General features: G+C 44.5%; 1 long non-coding RNA gene across 7 annotated transcripts in view; it reads left to right on the top strand.

Annotated features, from left to right (window-relative positions):
* LOC101902884 (uncharacterized) overlaps nt 1–27429 on the top strand; it is a 484977-nt gene that overhangs the window by 11344 nt on the left and 446204 nt on the right. For all 7 annotated transcript variants that reach the window (XR_009491829.1, XR_009491825.1, XR_009491824.1 and 4 more), the window contains 2 exons: nt 1394–9071; nt 25570–25634. This is a non-coding gene — a long non-coding RNA (uncharacterized lncRNA). The remainder of the gene's footprint in view (nt 1–1393; nt 9072–25569; nt 25635–27429) is intronic.

A 27429-nucleotide genomic window follows, 5' to 3' on the forward strand; every position in this document is an offset into this window, starting at 1 on the left:
AGTTTGTACCAGCTTACATTCCTATGAATCACGGTTGTGTCTCACAGAGAATGAGACACAGATTTCTTGAGATCGATATGGTTCTATAATAACTGTAGAAAATTTAGGTTTGTTCAATAGCTGGAAATTTGTTCTTTCAAATGTCAGCATGAAAGCCATTCAGCTGAAGCTGGTCCCACCCCCATTCTGGGATGAGTCTGGCTCACAGCTGGTGACTGGGTAGGGGAAGAAGATGTTATATAATGTCTACAAAAGTAACGGAAAGTTGACTTAAGTGCTCAGATAACCAACAGTTAAGATAGAGAATGAGAATCCACAGCGATTTAAGAATACGTTTTCTAAGCATCATATCCAGACTTCCCCTTACATCCTCCGTTCTTTATTCCTGAACCTGATACTGGTGTGGCAGGGCATGTGGAGAAAACAGAGATCCCGCAGCCATGCTTAGAGATAGGAAAGACGTTTCTTTTCAATCATTTCTCTGTACCTAGCTTGGGTGTTCGGACTACTTTTTCTTTCCTCTGCTCTTTTTTCTTTCCTCTTCTCCATTCATTCAACCTTTGAAAAAGAAGTCCAATTTTCCCATCTTGAGCCATAGATATTTTTATAAGGAGCACTGTACTGTTCTGAGTCATTTAGTCATGTCCGACTCTTGCTAACCCCACAGTCTGTGCCCCGCCAGGCTCCTCTGTCCATGGGGATTCTCCAGGTAAGAATACTGGAGAGGGTTGCCATTTTTCTCCTTCAGGGGATATTTCGGACCCAGGGGTTGAACCTGCATCTCCTGTGTGTCTCCTGCATTGCAGGCAGATTTTTTACTCGCTTCCCTATCCCCTATCCCGCCTCCAAACCAAAATAACAAAATAACATCAACTACATCGGCATGTGGCCCCTAGGAGGTCTGGCCAAACAGCAAGAGGCAGGCACAAGACCCAGCTTCCTCTTCAAGAGCTGGGTTTTTATTCTTGATTGTATCACGAGCACACGGAGCAACACAGAGCTCCCCAGTGCCGGGAGAGAAAGTTGTTAGGACTGAGGGGAGTGGAAGCTCTCCTGAGGTGTATGGGGAGGAGGTAATGGTTTTCTCTGAATTCCTTTTTATATTTTATTTAGATTAAGTTCTGCTCAGCAGGGTGATTTCTTAATTAGAGCTGCCCAGTCAGGCAGACCTCCAGCTCAGACCCCTGTGTTGCCGTCTAAGGTTTCATGAGGGACCTTATTTCCTGAGTTCTAATATTTGAATAGTATGCAGTGGATTTCAATGGGAGGAAAAGACATGTAATTTAATCATCTTTATTAGATTTTGCCCATGGATTGGGAGAGGGGAAGGAAAGAGGAGGGACATGTGTCCTTTCTTTGTTAACTTTTTTCTTCTACTCTTCCTTTCTTCCAGTGGTTGAAGGAAGAGCAGACTCCACGGCCGTTTCTTTTTCCTTCATTTTTCAAACAAAGAAGCTAAAGGAGAACCTCAGGCCCCCCAAAAAAATCGCGTTCCTTGCAGGACTTTTCAAGACTTGGTGGACAGATTTATGTAAACAAATCACTGTTCCTCCTTTGGTAACCTCAATCCTGAGAGTGAACACGGGTCTCTCATAGATTTTTGCTCTTTCCATCACTGTAGAAGTTTCAGACTGTGCTCAGCAAGACATCACAAAATTACTCAGCCATAAAAAGAGGGAAAACATGCCACTTGCAGTGACAGGGACGGGCCTAGAGATTGTCATATCGAATGAAGTGAGTCAGGTGGAGAAAGACAAATGCTGTATGAGATCTCTTGTATGCTGCTGCTGCTGCTGCTAAGTCGCTTCAGTCGTGTCTGACTGTGCGACCTCATAGACGGCAGCCCACCAGGCTCCCCTGTCCCTGGGATTCTCCAGGCAAGAACATTGGAGTGGGTTGCCATTTCCTTCTCCAATGCATGAAGCTGAAAAGTGAAAGCGAAGTAACTCAGTCCTGTCCGACTCTGAGTGACCCCATGGACTGCAGCCTACTGGGCTCCTCCGTCCACGGGATTTTCCAGGCAAGAGTACTGGAGTGGGGTGCCATCGCCTTCTCCCGATCTCTTGTATATGGAATCTCAAAAAGTGGTGCAGACAACTTGTCTACAAAATGAAGAATCACAGGCAGGAAACAAGCTTATGATTACCAAAGGGAAAGGGAGAGGCAGGCATACACTGGGGGACTGGGACTGACACACACACACTAGTATATATAAGACAGAGTCAGCAGGAGCCTACTGCAGCATGTGGAACACTACTCGAGCTCTGTGCTGACTGAATGGAAAGGAAATCCACAAGAGCGGGGACGTGTGCGTACGCACAGCTGAACCACTCTGCTGCACCTGCACTGCTGGCAGGTTCGTTACCACCTGAGCCACCAGGGAAGCCCCAGAAAGTAACAGAACATTGTCAATCAACTACTACAACAATACAAATTAATTTTAAAAACAGACCTTCTGAGATGGAGGAAAATTAAAGAAAGAAACGATCCATGGTGTATTCCCTTACCTGCCCTAAACTGGCATCATTTTGGGCACCATCCAGGGAGGAAAATCAGCCTATAGAAAGAAAGAGACGATCTGAAGCGGATTTAAGGAAGAGAGGTCTGGGTCTGTGGGGCTGCTGTCCTCAGGATAAGACAGGACAACTGACCAGGAACAGACGAGAGCAAGTAGTCAGCATGAGCTCTTTTTAGAGGAAATGAACCTACTGGCATTTTCCAAGAAAGACAGAATTCAGCACAGCATGTCCAAAAGAAAAAGAAAAAAACAATGTGCCCACCAGTCTCCCAAATATCCAGCTAAATGCAAAGAAATGCATACCTTTCTTGTTTTGGGGATTCCCACTCCGATGGGCACATCCGATGAAAATTTGAGTACTTTCACTTATCCTCTATTTTCCCCAATCCACCCACAGGCACATGCGTGTACACACACTCACACACGCACATACATGCACGCACACACACACTCTGCAGCCCACAGCTCCCCCTCATACTCCTATCCTGTTGATCTTTCTTCACTTAAAAATTATCAGCGAAGAATTTATTCATTTGGGAGCATTCCAGGCACTACATTTACGTTTAGTTCCGAAGAAATGGGATCCAGACTTTGCGAACTGCGCTGTTTTGCAGATAAACCACCAAGGCGGGCCGTTGTTATCTGTAGATTCCGCCCTTTCTTTTCCCTCCTGCCTCTTTGTCTCTAAGCGATTTTAAGCTTGCTTGGAAAGTCTTATAACAGAGGCTGAACTTTTTTTTTCCACCACATCTATTTCAGGAGGATTTTTAGTTAAGGATAATGAATTTATGTCTAAACAGATGGAAGAGTTTTACCAAAGCCAGAAAAGCCACTTTGGCTAATATCCCCTATAGGCCGATCTTAACCCTCTCATTGTTCAGAATGCTTGGTCTCTGCGAGTCTTATTTCGGTGCCAAATGTCTTTATTAAATCATTATATTAACATATGAAAAAAAATTCCATGACAATGTGCTTCCCTGTGTGATCAAAAGTTATCCACAGCTCTGCTGATGGCCTATTTATTCTGAAATCCAAAAAGGTAAAATTCTGGTAGAGCCCAATGTTTGGCCAAGTTTCTCAAAATTCACTGTAATATGGCTGGAGGGTTACTAGGTCCTAGCCAGGAAAAGGTCTAAATTTAATCAAGTTAGTAGTCCCCAACACAAAGAAAATGAAAAATGGGCCTTCCATTCACCCACAGAAATGAATTCTTGGCCACACTGTCCTGTGGTTTGACCTGTAGAGACACAATGAGTATGTCATATCCATTTTGATTAAAAAAAAACAAAACCCAAGTGGCAAATTCAAAGACAAATTGCCCTAGTGAATCCAGGGCTGTGGAATGGGGGAAAGAGTTTGCAAAGTCAAGAGATAAAAAGAAGTATAAAAAAGAAAAGAAGAAGAAAAAAAAAGAGAGAAAAAAAGAAAAAACTCAAGAGAAGCACTTTGGTGTATTCGGATATTGGATTTTGAAAGTAAACTAAAAATAACAGTAAGATTTTTGAATGCAAAATTAATGTATGTTCATTGTTGGGGGAGAAATCACTCACGTCTACCACTGGATGGAAATGTGTATTTGCTGTGGATTCCTAGACTTGATTTCTGCCTTCAAGCAGAAGTGAGCTTGAAAGAGTGGAGCCTCAGAACGGCGGTGTCCAAACTCCGGGATCTAACGCCTGCTGGTCTGAGGCGGAGCGGATGTAGTAGTAGTAGCAATAAAGTGCACAATAAGTGCAATGTACTCGATCATTCCGAAACCAGCCCCCAACCCCTACCCTGCCCATGGAAAAACTGTCTTCCCTGAATCCGATCCCCGGTGGCCAAAAGGTTGAGGACTGCTGGTCTAGAATCACAGGGCTTTACGGGCACTGTGCATGCTCAGTTGCTTCAGTCTTGTCTGACTCTTCGTGACCCCATGGACTGTAGCCCACCAGGCTCTTCTGTCCATGGGGATTCTCCAGGCAAGAGTACTGGAGTGGGTTGCCACGCCCTCCTCCAGGGAATCCTGCTGACCAAGGGATCGAACCTGCATCTCTTATGTCTCCTACATTGCCAGGTAGGTTCTTTACCACTAGTACCACTGAGGAAGCTCCTTATGGGCACTAAAAAAGAACCTCAAAAAGAGACCAAACTCAGAAGGTTCAAGGACTATGGCCTGTCCGGTGGAACTGGAGGGCTGGGTGGACCAAGCAAAGGATGTTGGCAGCAGGGTCCAGAGGAAGCAGTGGATACAGTGGGACATGTGTGGCTGGAGACCTTGGGAAGCAACATGACGCAGCAGAAGAGGTGGGAGGAGTGTGGCCCACGCCAGAGAGGGAAGGGGGTGGGCAACGAAGAGCCTGGCCCTGGAGATGCGTGTCAAGTCTTTAAACCTTCCAAAGATGGTTAATCCTAATGACCTTTCTTGCTTCTTCGACATGCCTTAGTAGCTCATATTATTATGAACTATCTGCCATGTTAAACATAAATGTTTCAGAGGGCTTCCCTGGTGGCTCAGTGGTAAAGAATCCACCTGCCAATGCAGGAGACACAGGTTTGATCCCTAGTCTGGGAAGACCCCACATGTCTCAGAGCAACTGAGCACCACAGCTACTGAGCCTGTGCTCCGGAGCCCAGGAGCTGCCACGGCTGAGCCCGCGGGCCCTAGAGCCTGTGCCCAGCACCGAGAGAAGCCACGGCGCTGAGAAGCCCGTGCACCGCAACCAGAGCAGCCCCGGCTCTCTGAAGCCAGAGAAAGGTCCCGAAGAGCAACGAAGACCAAGCGCAGCCAAAAACAAATGAATAAGTAAATAAATAACGTTATAAATAAATTTATGTTTGGGAAGTAAGGGTGATTTTCCTCTTTTCACTTTAATTGCAACTGTAACGTACTCATGACCTGGCACCCCATGAGGTCTGGCTGAGGGACCCAGGCTGATTTAGTGACTGCAACTATGCTGTTGTCCAGTCGCCCAGTCGTGTCTGACTCTTTGCGACCCCATGGACTGCAGCACGCCAGGCTCCCCTGTCCTTCACCATCTCCGGGAGTTTGCTTAAACTCAAGTCCACTGAGTCAGTGATGCCATCCAACCATTTGGTCCTCTGTCGTCCCCTTCCCCCACCTTCAATCTTTCCCAGCATCAGGGTCTTTTCCAGTGAATCAGCTCTTCACATCAGATGGTCAAGGCACTGGAGTTTCAGCCTCGGCATCAGTCCCTCCAGTGAGCAGACTGCAGCGATGCCCGCTCTATGTGGGACATGCCCTTGCAGTTGTTTTTCTCCAGCAGAAGTAGTGGTTATGTTGGACATCTATATGCTCTTGCCCCAGACCCCTTAGGACACATATCGGCGAGATGACAGGCCAGGATTAGAGGTGTGACTCTGGAATTAACTTGCAAAGAGGGGGCTGATTCCACGAAAATCATAAGCATTGGAAGCTTGTGCTCTAGTCAGAGTCCCCAACCCTGCAGGTGTGTACCCGCCTCCCGCCAGAACAAGTCTTCCAATAAAAAAGTGAAAGGGAAGCAACGAACCTTCTCTGCATACCAGGGCTTTTGCTCCAGGGTGTGTCCCACCAGCCACAAGCTGCAGGTAGAGGGGTGCAGGTCGCCTGAGACTCCAGGACCATCACCAGCCTTTGCTTTTCGTCTGCAAAGAGGATGTGTCACCCAGTGCAGGCAAAAACTGGAAAGTTTAAAAAACAAAAAACTGGCCATTAGAAATTTGGTGTTAAAAAAAAAACTCTAGAAACTCCCCTGGTGTTCCAGTGTCGGAGACTCCATGCTCCCAGTGCAGGGGCTCAGGTTCCATCTGTAGTCAGGGAACTAGATCCCACATGCCGCAACTAAAGAACACGTGTGCTGCAACAGCGACCCAGCACAGCCAAAAAAAAAACCTGCAGAAGCCCCACGTTTGGGGTTTAGGTTGTCTGACCCCAGGGCAAGACAGACTATACACGAAAAACAAACCAATTCTAAATTAGTTTTAAAATATGCACGAAGAAGCCCTTTCCCCACAGTGCACAGGGATATTATTTATCCACAGAAAGAATAAGCGACCTGCTATCTTTAAAGCCACCCGCTCGCTTCCAAATGCAAAAACGAATCCAGGGATGCGACTGCTTGAGTCTGTGCATTTGCGGGTGAGAGTGACCCACAGTGAAGGAAGGAGACCTCACAGCTACAGAGCCCCAAGCCTGGCTTCCTGAGACATGGAGCAGCAGGAGGCTGGGGGCTGGGGCAGGAAGAGGAGGAAGTGAGGACGGGGGGATGCCTGGAAGGGCTCAGGCCGGTAACCAAGTCCTTCGCTGGGGGCAGGTGGAAGTCTCCAGGGTCATTATCAGGCAAACTGCGACAGCGTGGAAGGAGAGAGGCTTCCGGAAGCCTCCAGTTCTCCCTCCTGCCTGCTCCCCTCCTTCTCCTAGCAGTTGATTGCAAGGAGCAGCGGAAGGAAGGATGTATCAAACCCAAAGAAGAAAGGACCCCTGCCACTCACCCCCACCGACACCGACCCTGAATGCAGCGGCGCGTTTCGAGCAGCCAGGGCAGCAGGCAAATATGATTCCGCAAGGGCTGTTTTCTTTAGCACCAAGAGCCCAGTGCGAAGGGCCAGCTTCCATATCAAAGGCAAAGGGATCACGACTGTGCAATTCACATCAGGTCCTGGACTGGGGCTGGGGGTGTGGTCCAAGCCCCAAGATTTATGTCAAACACCAGCTGAGTTTCTAGACCTTCTGTGGCTATTCTTCTGAGCAAATATGCAAATCCAAATACAGTCTGGCTCCATCAACTACAATCCTACAGTCCGTACAGGGCAGGGCAGAGCAATGGGAAGGTGGGATGCCCTTCCTCCGCAGGTTATCTTCTAGATCTTGAAAGCTCATTTTTGCTTTATTCTACTAGTTTTCTACTTGCATAGATTCCCCCTAGGGGAGAGGTAGGTCCTTTTTTTTCTATCATTTCAAAGTTTTAATAGAGTTTTTTTTATCATTTCAAAGTTTTAATAGTTTTAACTCAAGTCAACTTGAGTTGTTTTATGGTAAGTACATATATATTAACATAATCATACTATATATGATTATACATATTCATGTGGGCTTCCCAGGTGGTGCTAGTAGTAAAGAACTTGCCTGCCAATGCTGGAGACAGGGCAGATCCATCCCTGGGTCAGGAAGATCCCCTGGAGAAGGAGATGGCAACCCACTCCAGCATTCTTGCCTGGAGAATCCCACAGCCAAGAGGAGCATGGTGGGTTACAGTCCGTGGCGTCAAGGGGAGTCAGACAGGATTGAAGCAACTTAGCACAACACATTCATTTCTATTTTCTCTCGTTTTTCTTTAGAAAATAAGCAGAGGCTGGCCTCTCTCACCCATCAGAGACGTCACTGATGTTGGGAATTGTAAGACTACTTGCAGGTGAAGCTGTTCATATCATCCAGAGCATCGTTGTGAGCCTGATAAGGAAATTTTACATGTTTAATTGCCTTAAATAATTTGAAAGGTGGGTCTTAACTAGCATTGAAATGAATTTCACTCCCCAAGGGGAGAATGTGGAGAGGCCTGGGAGGAAATTCCAGGAGCCAGCTGGGCCTCCAAATTTGCATACAATAAGGGGCACCTGGCAACTCAGAGATTGCCTGCTTTTCCTTTCTAGCCCCTTTAACTAAGAAAACCTTAAAAGGCAGGGAAGGCTCTAGATTTCTGAATTTTCAGGTGGAACAAGAGAAGCCCAGGTTGAGGGAAGCGATTCACCCTCAGTAACTTAGGAAAGGAAAGGAACGTCTCTGGGTGAGGAACACCCTATCTACTTCTGTCTGTTTTTGAGAATTTCTTGGGAAGGAACTGTGAGAGAAGGTGCTGGCACTGGTCATTTCTATGTCTTGTCCTCTTCTCTGCTGATATTATTATCTCCAGACTCCAGTTCTCACAGAGATGCAATCAAGCTTTTTATCACCCTTCTAGCAACTTCCCTATTTTCTGGATCTGCATGAAGCTGTTACTATTGCTGCTTTCCCTTTTCTTTACATTTTCTGCAAAAAGAGTTAGGAGCTTTTAAGAACTGATGGCCACGAGGAAGGGGTACAGAAAAGACAAAGAGGCCTTGCTTGGGCGGGGCATCTCATTGCTTTGTAGGTTTGTTACCTGCTTTTTCGAGTCAGGCCCCAACGAGGGCCCTCCTGCCTGGTGTCCATGGAGCCAGTAGAGACTGTGTTCAGATCAGAAGCGATGGAAAGCTTTATCTCTATCAACAAGAACAGAGAGGCTGAAACTTCAGCTTTCTTTCACCAGCTCGGTGGTGCGTGGTACTGTTCACAGGGCTCCTGACCCTGGGGTAAGGGGTTCTCGTGAGTTCTCACGGGAACGGCCGCAATTCTCGCGGGAAGGGCCGGAGTTCTCGCGTGGCCAGTTGCAGCGTCTCTGCACTCGGTCCGCCGCCATCTTGACTTGGAATTTCACTCAGCTACTTTGTGCTAGAAATTTCTGGCTTTGAGGCTTTTCCATGCCGCTCCCTGTAAGTCAGTGAAAGTAGACTAAGAACAAAAGAAAAGGCAAGAAAAAAAACAACAACAAAAAAGGTAAGGTTTTGTTTTTTATTACCCAGATACTCTTTTTATTTCCTGGGGATTGTTAATGGGCTTTGTGGCAACAGTGCCCCTTTGCTCCTCTTTTGTGCGGAGGATGGGTCTGGCGAGGGGAGGCTGTTGAGGTGGAGGGCTATGAGCCTGGTGGGCTATGGTCCATATGGTCCTGAAGAGTTTGACAAGACTGAAGTGACTTTGCACAGTTGTCTGCATTTTGCTGTCTTTAATGTCTTTTTTCATTATCCGTACAAGTTTCCTGGGAAAGGCCTACCCTTTTCCCACTCACTCATTCGACAAACGTGTATTCAGCACATGCTCGGAGCGGAATAAGGCTAAACACTGTCTTGAAAATGTGTGTTTCTGTAAATGTCACTTCCCCATCCCTCAAGGCCCCACCCAGCTTTTGAGAGAGCACTGCTTAGAGAAAGGATGAGCGAGGTCTAGATCCACTCTAAGCAAGCTCTCTCTTGAATCTACACTGCTGAGCTGGAGAGTGGATAGGCCTCCTCTGAAACCCCAGGGCCGCAAACTCTTCTGAAGGAGATAGAGTGTGAATTCTGAAACTGACAGTAAAAACAGCTTCTAGAGACAGCTCATTGCGGTTCGCAGAAAGCTTTCCTGTACTTTAACCAAATGAGAGGGAACTTGGGGATTTCGAGCTCAGAGCCATCACCCTTCCTTGTTGGCCGCCGAGGTTAGTTCTGAGGATACAGATGCTCAAGGCCAGGTCCCTTGATTCCTCAGGAGCACTACCATGATTGTGGACAGCTCGGCACATGGATTGTTTCCCCTAAAAAGTTAGCAGTTGCTCTCAATTGTAATATCTGGGCCCCACCTCCCCAAATGATCAGGCCGCATAAAGGCAGCATTGATATCTTGCTCACCTGCTTAGTTTTCCTAATCAGCTGTTCCCCCAGGAGGCGCTAGTGGTAAAAAACAACAAAAACAAACTGCCTGCCAGTGCAGGAGACTTAAGAGTCGCAGGTTCAATCCCTGGGTCAGGAAGACCCCTGGAGAAGAAAATGGCAATCCACTCCAGTATTCTTGCCTGGAGAATCCCATGGACAGAGGAGCCTGGTGGGCTATGGTCCATATGGTCGTGAAGAGTTTGACAAGACTGAAGTGACTTTGCACAGTTGGCTGCTCACCAAGTATGGTCCTTTATTCACAAAACAAAACCTAAAGCATCGAAAAAGTAAAAAAAAAAAAAAAAAAATTCAGAAGAGGGTGGTTTTAGAAATCCAGTCTGCTTTTAGGTTTTGGGGTTGTAGATATTTCTCTGGGTGTTTTCTTGGACCCACAATAAGCATTAAACAAAAGAAAACACCCAAACTAGACCCGTCCTTAAGTTCTGACCCTTGGACTCTTTATCAGCAGAACTCATGGGATCCAAAATTACGGAACCCAGGACCGAGCTAATCTTTAAGGGACAAATTGTGGCACATTCTCTTTTTAAGGGCTGTTTCAAATCTAAATATCTTTGTCAGTGATTTATGGTCTTCTGTGATTGTTTATTTAGTTTCCTACGTCTTGGCGGGGCGGGGGGAAAGCTTTTAGGGTCAACCTGCAGTGAACAGAGGCTGGACATCTCTCCAGTGTCAGCTCAGCCTTTGGTTTCTGCCTCGACCCAAGAGTAAGGACCAGGAAAGGGGCATGTCCCAGGGTAGTCACCATCCGGAAATGCTACCCCCTCCCTTACAGGGACGGTTTTTTTTTGGGTGGGGGGGTGGTAAAGAATCAGCAAACCAGGCTGATTCAAACAGAATATCATTCTTCATGTTCAAGCATTTTGGGTTTGAGAAAACCCCGAACACTTTGAGCCCTGGGCACTTTTTCCATTAATTTTTTAAACTGATGTGTATGTCAAGGGAAATTTAATACATAGGTTTCTGATTCATTTACACTTAACTCATCAAAATATTGTTCTGTAAGAGGCATTCGGTGTCCAAGAAATCTTAAGAGCCTTTTTATAAGCTTTTAAAGTTCTTTTAAACGTTAAGAAACAGAAGTTGCAGTCTCCCCAAAGTAAACAGGAGTGAATCCCTGGTGGTGGGGGAGGGACGGAGGGAGGGGGCAGGGGGGTGGACAGTGGGCGCCAAGACACACTGACCTCAGCCCCCAGACACCAACACAGAGTCCAGTATTTTCCAGCCCCCTCCTGCTGCTCAATGCCTCATCCACTATTGGGGAACAATCGGTGGGCCTACCTTTTAGAATTCTGAAGGCAAAGACAAGCTGTTTCAGGGGCTCTGCTGTTGGCAGAGAAATCTCCCAAGTGTTCTCTAGAGAAGCAGGATATAGACTCCAAAATTTTACTTCCAGGCAAGACCCTTTTTTTCCCCCCTTCAAAGAAAGTGCTCATAATGTATCCTTTCATTTATAATTTTATGAAGGTCTCAATTGAACATGTAAAGAAAGTGGAAAAATTCTAAGTTGCCATGGATGTTTGGCATTTTTCCCACTCTACTAAAATCTACTTTCTCCCCCAAGCAAAATGGTTTCAGAGACTCCAATAAAAAAGTGGGGAGGAGGACAGCGAAGCTGTCTGGAGTCAGAGTCTTCACGAAATACGGTTGTTGTTTAATTGTCGGAGTGTGAGCTACTTAGGTTTTCGCCCTCTTTCGCCTGGCTTCCCTTGTTATTAATAAAAGGAGTCTGTCTTGCATTTCGGAATGCCTGTGACTTCTGAAAACAGGCACTAGCACATTTTATCTCATTTTACCAATTAATATGCAAAGCAGATGTCCCAGAATCTAGCATTTCTTGATTAGGTTTGTTTGTTGTATGTTTTTGTATCTCTAAAAAGAGGAGGAAACTTGGCAATAAATGATGTCATCAATGATAAAAAAAAGTTTGCTCTGTTTTTGGATTTTTAAAAATCCATAGTTTGAGCAAATGCATAAATATTCAGAAAAGGAGCCAAGGAAAAATATTAGACAGCAGTTCTCAGATTTATTTATTAAGCTTTTTCCTTGGTGTAAGTTTCAAGTAATTTATATTAGCAATATGATTTTCTCCTGCCTCGTTTTAAACAGATTCAGGCCTGCCTTCTAAAAACTGATATTTTACTCAGACTGAAATATATTTTCTATTGTTATCTTACATTTCAGGTTCAGAGACCAAGATTTTTTTTATACACTGTAGAAATTGGTGATAACACATCAGATCAAGGGACTTCCCTGGGGGTCCAGTGATTAAGACTTCACCTTCCAATGTAGGGGTGCAGGTTTGATCCCTGCTTGGGGAGCTAAGATACAACATGCTTCCAGGCCAGAAAACCAAAACATAAAACAGAAGCAATCTTGTAACCAATGCAGTAAAGACTTTAAAAACTGTCCACACTAAAAAAAATCTAAAATAGAGCAGGACAAGAAGGGAAGTTGGAGGCTAAGGTGGGCAGGACTCTGGTCACAAAGTTCAGGGGGAATGTTTCGTGAGTTCTGTGCCTCACCTGTGGGTCCAAAGCCAGCGTAGGTGCTGCACGCTCATCCTTTGCAAGGACCTTCCCAACAGAGTTTCTTGAGACACGTATTTTTGTAACCTGGTCAAATGTTGCTGCCCTGCCAGCTTATTCGGTAAGGAATGCCTGACGCTTCTGTGGTGTCTGGTATAGATACAGAGATTTTCGAGGCACTGAATTTAGAAATCCTACCAGGAGTCCCAAAAGGAAGGTGAGAGACGTCCTTCTGAAAAACAGAGTAGACTTCTGGGTACTTTAACATACTCATCTTTCACTTATTACTTAAATTTTTTTTTAAGTAAAATGCTGTCAAATTTCAAACAGCATTATTATCATGTTCCCAACTATGAGAAATGAAAATGAAAATGTTAGTTGCTTAGTCGTGTCTGACTCTTTGTGATGCCATGGACTGCAACCAACCAGGCTCCTCTGTCCGTGGGATTCTCCAGGCAAGAATACTGGAGTAGCCGTTCCCTTCTCCAGGGGATCTTCCTGAGCCAGGGATCCAACCTGGGTCTCCTGCATTGCAGGTGAATTCTTTACTGTCTAAGCCACCAGGGAAGCCATTCCACTGTTAAATTATTTGTATTCTTTTAATTTTTCTCCTTATGATAAAAAACTAATACAACATATCTTTATAACTGCTTTTTTTTTTTAAGAACTCTCTTTGAATGTTTAATTTTACAGCACTTTCCAAAGCATAGGTGCCTCTTACTATCCAAAAATGTCAGTATTTTTTTCCTCCAGTATTGCTTCTGTGCTACTTGAATTATCAGTTGGCAAAGGAAAGTCCAGGGAAGGTAAAGCTCTACTTCTTTTCAGTAAATTTCTAATTTTTTTTATTTCTTGAAATTTCTGTAGAAACAGCTGATGTGAATACGTGGACATGTATTGAATAGTTTCTTTCTGTTAGGTTTATGATCGTTCCGTTTGATTGTGACAATTGCCCCATTTTGTGACTGAGAAAATTGTCTTGAAGAAGTCACCTGATAGAGATTTTTTTTTTTTTGACTGCACTATATGTGGCACACAGGATCTTAGTTCCCCAGCCAGGGATCGAACCCATGTTCTCTGCAGTGGAAACACAGGGTCTAAACCACTGGACCACCAGGGAACTCCCATGATGCTGATACTGATTAGATGAATCGAAACGACTGCTTCAGTGCCAGGTTACTTGAGAATGTTTTCTGGACAGTTTCCTTGTGGTGATGTTTGTGTTGATGACCCAGCATCACAACAGGGACCTCTGAGTGGAGAACATGTGGTAGAGCTGGTCACATTTCTTTGACGTAATGTATTTTTTTTAAGTTCCTAGGAATAATTCTTATGCTCAGAAGCATATTTGCTCATCTGAGTTATATGTGACTGTTTCTAGTTTTTCTTGTTTCTAGTCTGTTTATAACCCATTTAATGAATACTGACTAGTGGCTGGATAAGGCTAAAAATAGAAAGATTATACACCCAAATACTTGGCTTTGGTTGTATCATCTAGTAGGGGAATTATAGAAGGAAACAGTTAGAAAACCATGTCAGAAGGTCAAATGCACGTATTTTGCAAAACACTTAGTTTTATCTGATGACTTTCAACTTGGCCATGACATCCTGTTTAGGAAACTAGTATCCTGCTTTACTAAGAGTACAGAAGCGCCTTCATAACTTGTACAAACACCCCGGAATTAACATCTTTTCTGCTCTGTACACCTCACCTCAGGTAGATCTTTGGATTTGTCATAAAACATCCGATTAGTCTGATGCAAACTATGATTCCTATTTCTGGAAGTAGGCAAATGATGCCAAAAGCCATGCTTCATTTTCAGTTCCCTATACTCGTAGTCATGAGGAAAGGAGAGAGGCAATTTCTAATTAATCTCTAATTGTAAAAGCTGTATTTGAACAGTAAATAAATACCTTTCGTTCCACTTAGATCTATAGTCCTAAACATCTTAGAGCAGTGAGAGAAGCCCCTTCCCCAAACTGCCTTTTTCTTTATGGACCATTAAACGCACAGAAAACACTAATTAAATGATCATTAGCTTGAGAACGAATAATTATAGATTTACATGTTGCCTTTTATGTTCAAATAGCTGCGTAGGCATCAGCTAATTAATCTGTGAATGAAGAATACTTCCAGTATTACTCTGTAATTAAGACAGTCTCAGGGGGACAGGAGGATTGCCAACGGGGGAGTAAAACTGTTCTGCAAGCCTCTGTAGCGTTTCTTTTGTCATTGCTCAGGTGGAATGGCCAGACCTGGGTTCAACTGCCAACTCATCACTCTCGTTTACAAGTAGACTCATTTTTGAAAGGCCAAAGTTTTATAACTGATGAGGAACTGGAAATAAAAACAAACGAGTAACGAAAAGTATTGCCTTTAATCTGAACCTTTTGGGTTACTTTTTAAATGTTTATTCCCCGTGAAGAGTGAACTTGAGTCTGTTTCATGAGATGTGGTAGACTGTTCGTTTTTTCTTCCCTAGTGTAGTCTTTTGTGGAAGCTGTTGCAATGTGTGTGCATGTGTGTGCCTGTGTTTGTGTGTATATGGTTAGGTGGTAGAAATTAATACTTTTTTCAGGACTTGATTTTCTGAGTGTTAAGGATTTGGTCCTAAATATAAATTGAGACACTGACAAACAGAATTTTGCAAGTGCTTTGGGGAAGCCAATGCTTGTAATCCAAAAAAGTATTTTGTTCATTTATTGGATGTTGGAAATCTCTTTGGAGTAATGATGGATACAGTAAAGTGAAAGATGTCTTTATAAACTCATGGCCAAATTGTAACAGAATGAGGATCATTAGTTGAAACAAGAGGTTGTCCTCAGTGTTTTCATCTGTATGTAGGGTTGGAGGTTATGCTGTATTGAAATGTTCAACTCCTGTGACCAAATGACCATGTACTTTCCCTGAAATAGTTTTCTCAGCTTCAATAGACGTAATAATAAGTGAATTCAAGTTTCTGGATTTGGTTGGTTTCAAATGAGCTTGTGTTGAATGCTAACTTTTCTCCAATTCAGTAACTAGCTTGTATATGAAAATTAAACATTTGGGGAAGTTTTCTCTGTTAATTTTGGAACTTGTAGCTCAGCACTCATTTGTATTAACTTCTCTTCCTAGCCCTACCCCCAAACCCTTCACCTACTTGCAGTAAATTAAAGTGATGATGTGCTTTTAAATTACAGTTTTGTAACTGGGTGTCTTTGGGAGTAGTAACTTAATTTTCTCACTATGAACATGCAGTTTCCAACCTGTCAAGACAATCATAGAAGTACCAAGCCACACAGGCATTCTGATATGAAATTTGGAAAGTTGAGGTTGTTAGAAGAACTAGAAAGCACAGATTGCACTCAGTTTGGACAAAGATAAACAGAAAACATGCTTTTTTATGAAATCAGAGATTAAATAAGTTGATGGAATCAAGCCTAGACATTCGCATAAGCCAGAGTGGAAAATTATAGACTAAAATACATCTGATATCAAAGAGAGTGACTCTCTCCAAAAGCCTTCACTTTTTATTGGAACCAAGGATTTTTTTTTATAAGCTCAGCAGCTCCTAGGATTTTAAAAAGAAAAATAAAATCCTGCAAACATTGTGGCTTTTATCCAACACTTTTGTGATTTTTTCAAATGACCAGATTTGAAACTTTAATCACCTCACACCTAGGGATTTTTTTATGTGTGTTTTAATTTGCGAGGCATATCCACAGACAAAATGACTCATGAAAAACAGAATCAGCCTAATCTCTCAGTTGGCCCTATTCCTCCATCAAATCGAGAAAGTCAGTTTTGCCTTGGGATTTCAGAGTGTCCCCAAGTAGCCTTTAAATTTATGCAGTGTTCATCTCACAGCTATGATCACTGGTTTCTTTTGAAATGCACTTAAGCTCTTGCTTAAGTAAATTCATTCATGAACAATTATTTGGGAAATTGGAAAATCCTTTTCTATGTGAAACCTTTTTTCCTGGGCCTCCTCCTAACTTGAGATGATGACTCTTGGTTCACACAGCCTGCAGATCCTACTCTGCGAGCTTGTTTTATAGAGGCAGGAGAGCCGGTGGTAATGTAACCTTGACATACACTTGGCAGGTGTGTAAGAGCTAGGATAATGCCTTTGGAGGGTTACTCGTGGCCACTGAAATGATAATCCACAGAAAGTCCCCGCAGGCTGAGCTCTCCTTCGTCGGGAAATAGATGGATTCTAGTGCACATTTTTTTCTTAGGAAATCAAGTCTTGATTCTCTCGCAGCTGGTAATGCTAATGTCACTTCCTTTTCCTCAGAGGTAGAACGAACTTGGTTAAGAAACAAAAGTCTATTCGTTAACAATTGAGACTGTGCCCTAAATATCGTGGAAGCCTAATAACAGAAGGAGAATAACAGCATCAACAGTCGAGAAACACAGTCTAGGAGAATTTTGTGCTGTGCTCAGTCACGTCCGACTCTTTGTGACTGCATGGACTGTAGCCCACCAAGCTCCTCTGTCCATGGGATTCTCCAGGCAGGATTCCTGCAGTGGGTTGCCATTTCCTTCTCCAGGGGATCTTCCTGATCCAGGGATCGAACCCACGTCTCCTTTGGCAGGCAGGTTCTTTACCACTGAGCCACCAGGGAAGCCCTCTAGTAAGGGGAGCAGTAGCTATAGACAAAGCTACTGACAGGCTCTGCTGACGTGCTATAGCTTTGTCCCACAGGAAGAGGCTCATTCTAACTACTGTTTTATACCAGTTTAAGGATCCCAACTAGACTAGTTAGCTGGTCTAGCAGCAACCTTGGGAATCCTCAGACTTTAGTTCCCTCACCTGCCAAATCGGGTGGGTAGAGTCCTCGCCTTGTGTCAGCTGCCCAGCTGTCTGTCTTGCCTAGGCTTCTTCCCGTTTTAGTTGTGAAAACCTCGGGCGTTAGATAACGCCTCATTCCTGCACACACCAGTACAGTTGTCACCCTGTTCACAGGAAGCGAATCAGACAATGTGTGCAACATAAAGGACGCGGTGCCTGGCGCCCCAAAGGCTTATTTTACCAATAGCCTGGAAGGGATCGAACTTCTAATGTTTTTCTCCCATACATTTTTGGATGTGTTTTTGTAAAATGAGGGAAAGTACAACTTTCCGTAACCAACCGTCAGATTTGGTCAGAGTCTCCCTGGGGAGATGCATGAGCAGTTGGGACAAATTCTGGACAAAGGATATAAAGAGAACAAAAAAACACAAATGCCACTTTAGAGAAACCTGGAGCAAAAACAGGGCACCACACTTGCCTCCTGCACACAGCACCACCTAAGGGGTGGGTAAACCACCGAAGCCACCCCTACCCTCACCCCATGTAAGGAACCAGTTCTCCCTGCTTTGGGGAGCAGGCAAGGGAACCTGTTGCTTGTTCTCCCTTCCCCTGCTACTGCAGGGACCCTGATAAATAAAGCCTTGCCTGAAGGAAAAGGTAGCGACTGTCCTTTCCCCCCATGTCACATGTGAAGACACACAGAAGTGGAGCAATGGAGAAACTAACCCGGAGTTTGAAAGTTAGTTGGGTGGAGCTGTGATGCCAGTCAGAGTGACTCTCCTCCTCCCATTCTTCTCTCCTCACCTGTAAAGCGGGCTGATAGTAACTGCTCACCTAACTTGCGGGCAGTGGACAGAATCTGATGAGTTGGGAGATGTTGAAAACACATCAGCTTCCAGGACTTCCCTGGTGGCGTGGTGGCTAAGACTCCATGCTCCCAATGCAGTGGTGTAGGTTTGATTTCTGGTTGGGGAACTAAGATCCTACATGTCGAGTGGCATGGCCAAAAAATAAAAATGATAAAATAATTTTAAAAAATGCATCCGTTTCCAAATATTAGATAATTGTGCCTTCATCGTTCTTTCATCACTTTTATCTGCTCACCTGTGCTGCACACTCTGAAACTGTAAACATTTTAAGAGGTAACAGGACTACCCTGATTAAGTAGGTCTCCTCTGTAATCAAGGACACGAAGCCGTATTTCCCTGGAGTCATCCCCTTGGGGATGAAATGTAGGGCAGAGAGTTGTCCCGACTCCTCAGGTCAGTGCTGTGTCTGCCTCTACCCCACCCCTCGCCAAATAGCATTGTTTCTGTGAGACACAAAACACAAAACGAGGTCGAGGGCATCACTGTCTCTCAGGACAAAAGCAAAGCGAGTCGCTTTGAAGATGGGAAACAGATGATAAAATTTAGGTGAGGATCAAGTTACCATTTTGCAGCCTCTAACTGCAAGCTAATTAGAATTCAGGCTTGTTTCTAAGAAGCTGAACAAACAGTGATGTCCTTAAAAGGAGCACAGCATTTGAGCTTGGGTTTGCTTTGGATGAGAAGGCTCAGCAGAGGTGGTGTGGAGCACATAGTGCAAATTATTCACGATTCCCTGGTCCTGTTTAGCACACACACAGACGCACACACTCGCTCTGATTAATGGAGGGTATATATGCACAGTGACATCACCTTTGGAGCTCAGAGCGTTAGGAGCCTCACCAGGTGTGGCTAATTTATGTTCAGGTGTGGACAGGATGGTCATTAACGACAGAGCCAGGTTCGGTTTCCTACCTAAACTCAACACCTCTGCTGCCCCGCCCCTGGCAGCATGCCACACCTGCGGAGCCTGCCTTTTCCTTGTTGGGCATGCAAGCCTTTCACTCGTCAGAGGCCCAGAGTACTTGGGAAGCTTCAGATGTGTCAGTATCAGTCAACTAATGGAAGCCATGTGTTTGCAGAATGGGAAAGAAAAAACCTGGCATCTTAAGGATCTAGACATGTCTCACTGTAAATGGGTCTAAAGTAGAGACTTTTTTGAGGCCTTGTCTCGGTAGATATTTGGCCACCCTGCTGTTTAACAGTTGATAATGCTATTCAAATAACCCTGCTCCAAAACAGGAATGGCCCTTTCTCCAAGGGCCAAGGAAGCAGCCGAGATTTATTGAGTACCGGTTTTATTGTTCAGTCGCTAAGTTGTGTCTGACTCTCTGCAATTCCATGGATTGCAGTACTCCAGGCTTCCTTGTCCTTCACTATATTGAGTTTGCTCAAACTCATATCCATTGGGGTTGGTGATGCCATCCAACAATGTCATCTTCTGTTATCCCCTTCTCCTGCCTTCAATCTTTCCCAGCATCGTGGTCTTTTCCATTGAGTCAGTTCTTTGCATCACGTGACCAAGGTATTGGCGCTTCAGCTTCAGCCTCAGTCCTTCCAGTGAATATTCAATGATTTCCTTTAGGATCGACTGATCTGCTCTCCTTGCTGTCCAGGTAATCTCTGATCATCATTATAGTAAGAAATTGCAGTGCGTATTGGGTCCTGTGCAATTTCTTACTATAATGATGATCACACAGATTGCATCTGCTGTTACGAATTTAGTGCATATACCTAATAAGAGCTCTGTCTTCACTGATTTATTTAATCCTGACCCTAGGTGGGGAGGTAGGTGTTATCATCTTCATTTATGGAAAGGACACACTTCTAATTGAGTAACATTTCTGCTGGTGGAGAAGAAGTGCAGGGGAAGAATCAGTACAGTTTTATATGCTCCCTCATGGGACAGCAGATTGGAAAGATGGAGGTGATCTCCCCTGGTGGTTGTGAGTTCGATCCCTGCTCTGGGAAGATCCCACAGGCCCGGGGCAGCTATGTCTGCGCCCCGCAGCTACTGAAGCCCTCTCGCCCTGGAGCCCATGCTCCACAATAGGCCCCTGCAGTGAGAAAGCCACACACTCGAGGAAGCCCTCTCACAGCAATGAAGACCCAGCACAGCCAGAAATAAGTAAATATATACAGAAATAAAATTTTTCAAAGAAATTATGATTCTAATTTTATAGCTCAGAGAGCTGAGATTTCGAGAATTGGATTGAATTTTCCAAGGACATGTGGCTGGTTAAATGACAGTGGAGGGATCTTAGCACGACATTTAAAATAGTCTGGTTGGTCTTCTGTGCTTTACCACAGGGCAGTTTCTGTGATGAGGAGGATTTGATGTCCTGATAGACAGATGAGACACACACTTCATGAACCCCTGTAACAGCATAGACATAAGGAGAAGGAAGGGCTTCCTGGGTGTGTAGAGGTAAAGAACTGCCTGCCAATGCAGGAGATTCAGGAGATGTGGATTTGATACCTGCGTCGGGAAGACCCCCCCAGAGAAGGAAATGGCAACCCACTCCAGTATTCTTACCTGGAAAATTCCAAGGACAGAGGAGCCTGGCAGGCTGTACAGTCCATGGGGTCACGAAGAGTTGATTGCAAATGAGCACCAACATGCGACGATAGGGAAGCAGTTTGGAAAGAATTCAGGTATTTCATGGAAATGTCAAATTACCCAAGCAGTCATTAGGGAAACAATCGGAAATCTTTTGGACTTACTATTATTTTACATTTTGTTTTGTATCTTTAGCCGAAAAACAATGTCAGAATTTCAGTGGCTGAAAGTAACAGAGGCGTATGGTTTATTTGTACTACACAGTCACCATGGGTCAGCCAGCAGGAGCAGGGGCGCCTGGAGTGGAGTAGGGGGGATTCTGGACCACTTTGTCTTCACTCGGGGTGCAGGCATAAGGCAAGAAGCAGGGCTGCTGTCCATTGGCTCTGAAAATGTGCCTTCCGCTTGAAGGGCTTTCTCCTCTGCTCTCATGTCATTGGCCAAAGCACGTCTCATGACTCAAGGAGGTAAACATGGGCGACTCCACCGAGTGTGTGGAAGGAGAAAGCCCAGGGAACCGGGAAACAAGTGGCTTGGCAATCACAATTTTATAGACAGAGAGAGAGGGGTGTAGAAGACAGTAATCTTCTCAGGGATTGGGAGCCCCAGAAGTTTTAATCCTTCCCAGAGGAAGGAGTAAAGGCCTGTAGCTCCTTGCTCAATTTGGATAAATACAATAGTAAAATTCCACAATCCCCTTTTCTTTCTCTGGGATTCCCGCCCCCCCCCCCTTTTTTTTAATAATTTTTTTGTTGTTGAAGTATAGATGATATACAGTGTGCAAAGTGATTCAGTTATCCTTTTGTTTTTGGCTTACTCAATGGTGTCCGACTCTTTGCGACTCCATGGACTGTAGGCCGCCAGGCTCTTCTGTCCATGGGGATTCTCCAGGCAAGAATACTGGAGTGGGTAGCCTTTCCCTTCACCAGGGGATCTTCCCAACCCAGGGATGGAACCCAAGTCTCCCGCATTTGCAAACAGATTCTTTATACCACCTGAGCCAAGGGAAGCCCAAGAATCCACATTTATATAGTCAGTTTTATTACAGATACTCTTTTTCATATTGTTTTCTGTTATAGTTTATCAGTATAAATTGTATATTTACAGTATATGAATATACTGTACAGTATTGCCACACAATATTGAATGTAGTTCCTATGCCCTACAGTAGGGCCTTCTTGTTTATCCATTCTGTATCTTACATGGGTTGCCATTTCCTTCTCCAGAGGATCTTCCCAACCCAGGGATCAAACCCGGGTCTCCCACATTGTAGGCAGATTCTTTCCCGCTTGAGCCACCAGGGATGCCCAGATATTAAAGCCTACATCTGCCACGCCCAGCCTCCCCTGTGCTGCTTCTGCTTTTCTGCTCTCACCTCAGTCCTGGCTGATGAGACTCTTCCTTCTCTCTGGAGGGGCCGGACTGATGACTTCTTCCGGCGATCATCTCCAAGCCGCTTTCTTGGGCAGTTTCGTAAGCTGCTTGACATCTGAACTGTCTCCATGTCTGAATGGAGCTAAACGGTCTTACATATGGCTGCAGGCAAGGCCTGCTGCTTTGCAGGGAGATTACCCTGGAGCTTGGCTTCCCTTTACTGAATCTCTTTCCCAGCCCTTCCTGTTGACCATCTCTTTCACATGAGTGTCTGATTTCTGAACAGTGAGATGAAGGTGACCACCTTGGGGACCAAGGGGTTCGAGCACATCCAGTTAAAAAGGCAGGTGAACCTTGGGAGTCGTCTATGGGAGTCATCTAGCCTGTGGAACTTCCTTCATATAAATAATTTTAAAAGCAAATTGCCTTGCTGAGGAGCAGCCCCCACACCCCCGGAAGTCCACCCAGCGCAGTCATCCTGCAGTGCAGTCTGGCTCCCGGCACCTAAGGCCCCTCTGTCCCTTCGCTCCACGTCACTGGCTCTTAGCAGCTTCATCCTATTTGAAGATGAAAGGCTGTGTCTGAAAGGTCAGTTCTGATGATGCTGGCTGTTTAATTAAAGTCACCTGAATTGCTCACGTCTTTATTGCAGTCATCCGAACGCCTGGTTTAGTTCTGATACACAGGTCCCAAAGGAGTAACTTTGACATTTCTTCAAAAATTGGTTGCAAACTGAGCTGCTTTCAAAAGTAAGGTCTCATTTAAAAAAAAAAAAAAAACAAAAAAACACTTCCTTCTTTTTCTTTTGTGGTTCATTAGCATCTTCTAAAAAAAATTTTTTTTTTTCTCCCTCTTTCTATTGGGAACTAGAGGTATTTCACCCTGGCTTGCCAAATGATTTCTATCTCAGTAGAAAAAAGGACTTGCTATTTCCTGAAAATCTACCACCACTACCCTCCCCTCTCCTCTTTTTTTTTTTTTTTTAATACGTTTGTGCTGGGAATCAAAGTCAAGTAACTTGATAATGAGTTAATGGAAACAAATTAATTCTGTCTGCATTTAAGAGAGAGACAGCTTGGCCTCACAAAGTTATCTTATATACTTCTCCAGACTTGACACTCTCTGGGTGTAACACTGTTAGAAAGTTTAGGTATTTAGGGGAAATAAACAAGGGTACACGCCTTTCCCACTGGAGTAAGGTGATTATGTACGTGTAAATTATTCAGATAATTTTAGGGGAGTGGGTGGGAGAAATGTCATTCCAACACATCTGGCTAATTGCATCTAAATTATCATTTTGACCCTCCTGTTCTGTGGACAATTTGCATTAAGTCCTAGGATACAGAAGAGGAATTTTAAAGAGCGTTTGTGTGACAGCTGCAAAAACAGTATTTTAATCATCCTAGGTCTCTCCTCTGGGATGGGATTGTGTGTGGCAGTTGGAGAGGCGTCCTGACCTTCACCTCCCCCTCCCCTGTGCTAAGCCCCTGTGCTCCCAAGGACAGAGCACACACACTAGATAACCTTTCTGGACTTGGAGGAAGACTCCCAGTTTGAGTAAATATGCATCTCAAAACTGGCAGGTTTCTGAACTCTTGTGGAGCCACTGGAAAATGTTACTCCTAAAGTGACTTGGAAAAAAGTCGTTCAGGGTCCAAGAGGCTACGCTTTGTGTTTCCAGTCGTGTCAAGTCTTTGACACAGGAAGATGGTGGTAATGCACCAGCACTGATCGCTGGCTGGCGGGTGACGGGGAATGGGGCTGGAGGTCTCAGCCTGCCAGTGTCGTTGCTTAGGGTTTGCTCTTGCTCTTGCTTTCCAGAGATCAGATCAGAACACAGAGCGGACGAGACGGTAATAAATGGTGCCATCCCCATAGCCTTGGGTGACTTCCTCTTGTTGACTAGCTTCGCAAGAGCCACACACAATGCTGTGAGTCACAGGCACTTTCCTTGTTTCCCAGTGCATATAACAGCGATGTTGACACTCCTTTTTTTGTTCTTTTGCTGTTTGGCCGCTAAGTCATGTCCAACTCTTTTGTGAACCCACGGACTATAGCCTGCCAGGCTCCTGTGCCCAGGTAAGGATACTGGAGTGGGCTGCCATTACCTGCTCTGGACAAAAATAAATATTAAGACATCTTTTTTTTTTTTTCCCTGCTCCTCTTCCTCCATTAGCAGCTCGTTCTTTCTTTCTTTTTTTAAAATCAGTTATAATTGTGATAACCACACAATACACTTGCTTTACGTGTACAATTCAGTGATTTTGGGGTGTGTTTACAGAATTGTGTAACTATCACTGCGGGCATAGAGCTTTTTGTTTTTGTCTTGTTTTTGTTACTTGGAGTATGGGTTTTAGTTCCCTGGCCAGGAATCGAACCCATGCCCCCTGCATTAGAAGCACAGAGTCTTCTGCTGGACTGCCAGCAGCTCTTCCTAATCAACAGAGTGGATGATGTTTCAAAACGACAGTGTAGGGGGAAGTTGGAGATGTATCTGAATCTACTCCTCTTTATCCAAGACTCTTCTTTTTCTTCCTTATAAAAATCTCCAACGAGGCTATATACTTTTTTCCTTCATCAGTTTAAGAATTTGTCTTAAGCTCAGCTAGAGATTTAAGGCTCTCATAGACTGAGATGCAGTTCTTAAGCTAAAGCTTCATTATTTACAGAAATGCTCAAGTTGGACGTTTCATATCCATTTTATTTGAAGGATGTTTTCCAGATCATTTTGCTTCTTTAGGGATCTCATTCCAAAAAGTGTAGGGAGGGGCATTCCACTTTACAGTCTCAGCCAAGACGTTGCATAAACCTTTACGCCCACCTCTTTTTAGGGTTCCCTCCATGCGCTTGATTGCTTTTAGCCGGGAGGTTCATAAGCAGCTCCAGCTGAAACCACCCGAGTCTCCGAATCTCCCTCCAGCTCTGGAAGTTTTGATGAGGTGACTTGGAAAAGGGATGGGTCTGTGGCTGAGTTCTGAAACCCAGCAGACTGCAGGAGTTATTTGCCTCAGGATTCTGGGGTTTGAGGTGTTTGGCTGTTGGTCTAGAAATGACAGAAAGGGAGAAATCTGGTAGGCCAAAGTGAGGATACTGGCAATGCCAATGGCATTCAGATGGGTGGGGAGGGGTGAGGGCCAACCTCCAAATAACGCTCTTTTCAAACTCCTGGGCCTTTGCATCCTGAGTCTCCAGATTTCACTCTCAGCGTGCATGCTGAGTCATTCCGTTTTCTTCCTAGGGCTTTTCAATTGGCCTTGGAGGATAACAAGTCGATATTATCTGCTAAAGGCAAACTCAGGCTTGTTAGTGCCAGGGCTATTCAGTGTTGAGAAAGTGGCCACGAGATCTTGGGAAAAGTGCAATAGAGAATTATCGAAGCATCGATGTAGGTTATCTAAACCAAATCCTCCTCTTCCCAAGTATCTGGATACCTTTGGTTAATTTTTCTTTTTGGTTTCAGTTATCCATGAATCAGATGAGCAGAACTGTATTTTGATGATGTTACTTGAACTGCAAATGATCCAGGTAAATGCCTATATTAATTCTCTTTACATGTACGAATACAACATACTTTCTCGTGGTCTATTAATAGTAAATGTGTTCCTTTTAAATTTTAGCCAGTTTTCATAATAAAGTAGGGAAGCAGGGAAAGGATACAGGAAACTTAGGATAAGACATTAGAAACCTTGAACTCAACTTTCCTATCAGCTATATGATCTTAGGACAGGAAACCCCCTACATACAATTGAGTTCCATTCTGAGAGCATATTTGTGAGTCCAGTTTGTTCAAAAGTCCAACATAGTTGGCCTAGGTACCCAACTAACACAATTGGCTACATAGGACTGTACTATAATAGGTTTATAATACTTTTCACACAAATAATATATATTAAAAATCAAACACAGAAGGTAAATGTTTTCAGTCTTATAGTACAGTAGAACAGCTGGCATATGCCAGGGCTGGCATCAAGTGAACAGCCAGAAAGGGGAGGAGGAAGGGAAGCTGGGAGATGGTATAGCTGAAGGATCGTCAGCAACAGGAGTCGGAGGGCAAGGTGTGATGTCACACACGCACCGTGTGGCGTTGCATTGGTGGCACAGGTTCCGGTTCCCGGATGGATTCAATACTGTCTACCCACTTGCTTCCAGACACCCTGGGCTTGAAATAAAGATAAACTGAGCCCCTCTGTGCTCTGTATGATACCGTACGGTGAAGTACACACAAGCATAGGCACTCGCAGAGGATGTACGCACGTGACGACGCACACGAGACGTGGGAACCAACTCACGCAGCTGGACGTGCAGACGCACGTTGGCGTCTTTGAAAGTGCGTTTGTAGGGGACTTACTGTAAAGCTGTTGAACTTCTCTGAGCATCAGAGATCTTCAGTTAGAAATGGCCTAAGGTTCTGTGGCAAAATAGAAACACCAATGAGGGGGGTACCACCGATTTCTGTTGCCTCCATGTCACGCTTGCTTGCTTCTCTTTTTGACATTACAGAAGAGTTAACCATACTCTAGCCAGGATATTGAGGTGAGAAGCAATAGTTTCTTTTTTTTTAAATCGAAGTATAGTTAGTTTCCAGTACCGTGTTAGCTTCAGTAGAGTTGCTAAGTCACTTCAGTCGTGTCCGACTGTGCGACCCCATAGACAACAGCCCACCAGGGTCAGTAGAGTTACTTAAAAGCAATTTGAAAAAACATGTAAAGTCAGAGATGGGATTTAGGGGTACCCTTCCTGGTGTTTGCTGTTGTTGAGTTGCTCAGTCGTGTCTGACTCTTGCGGCCCCGTAGACTGTAGCCTGCCAGGCTCCTCTGTCCATGGGATTTCCCAGGTAAGAATACCTGAGTGGGTTGCCATTTCCTTCTCCAACACTACCTAGAGTTATACTTTTCTCCTCCAACACTCAGTCCCTTCTCAGGCTTTCCTGGAGCTCACTTGAGACTTCTTCATTCGGATTAATAAAATTTTTTCTCAAGAATCTTTGGCAGTTACCGGAATTAGTTTCCTAATTCTGCCAAAACGGGCTTGCCTGTTGGATCAGACGGTAAAGAATCCGCCTGTGATGTGGGAAACCCGGGTTCCATCTCTGGGTCTAGAAGATCCCCTGGTGAAGGGCATGGCAACCCCCTTCAGTATTCTTGGTTGAAGAATTCCGTGGACAGAGGAGCCTGGCAGGCTGTAGTCCATTGAATTGCAAAGAGATGGGTACAACTGAGTGATTAATACTTTCAACACACTTTCTGCCATAAAAAATGACTATAAATTTAGTGGTTTAAGGCAACACAAATTTCTTATTTCATAGTTCCTATAGGTTAAA

Source organism: Bos taurus, chromosome 19 (assembly GCF_002263795.3).
Source record: "Bos taurus isolate L1 Dominette 01449 registration number 42190680 breed Hereford chromosome 19, ARS-UCD2.0, whole genome shotgun sequence".
NCBI classification, from domain to species: Eukaryota; Metazoa; Chordata; class Mammalia; order Artiodactyla; family Bovidae; genus Bos; species Bos taurus.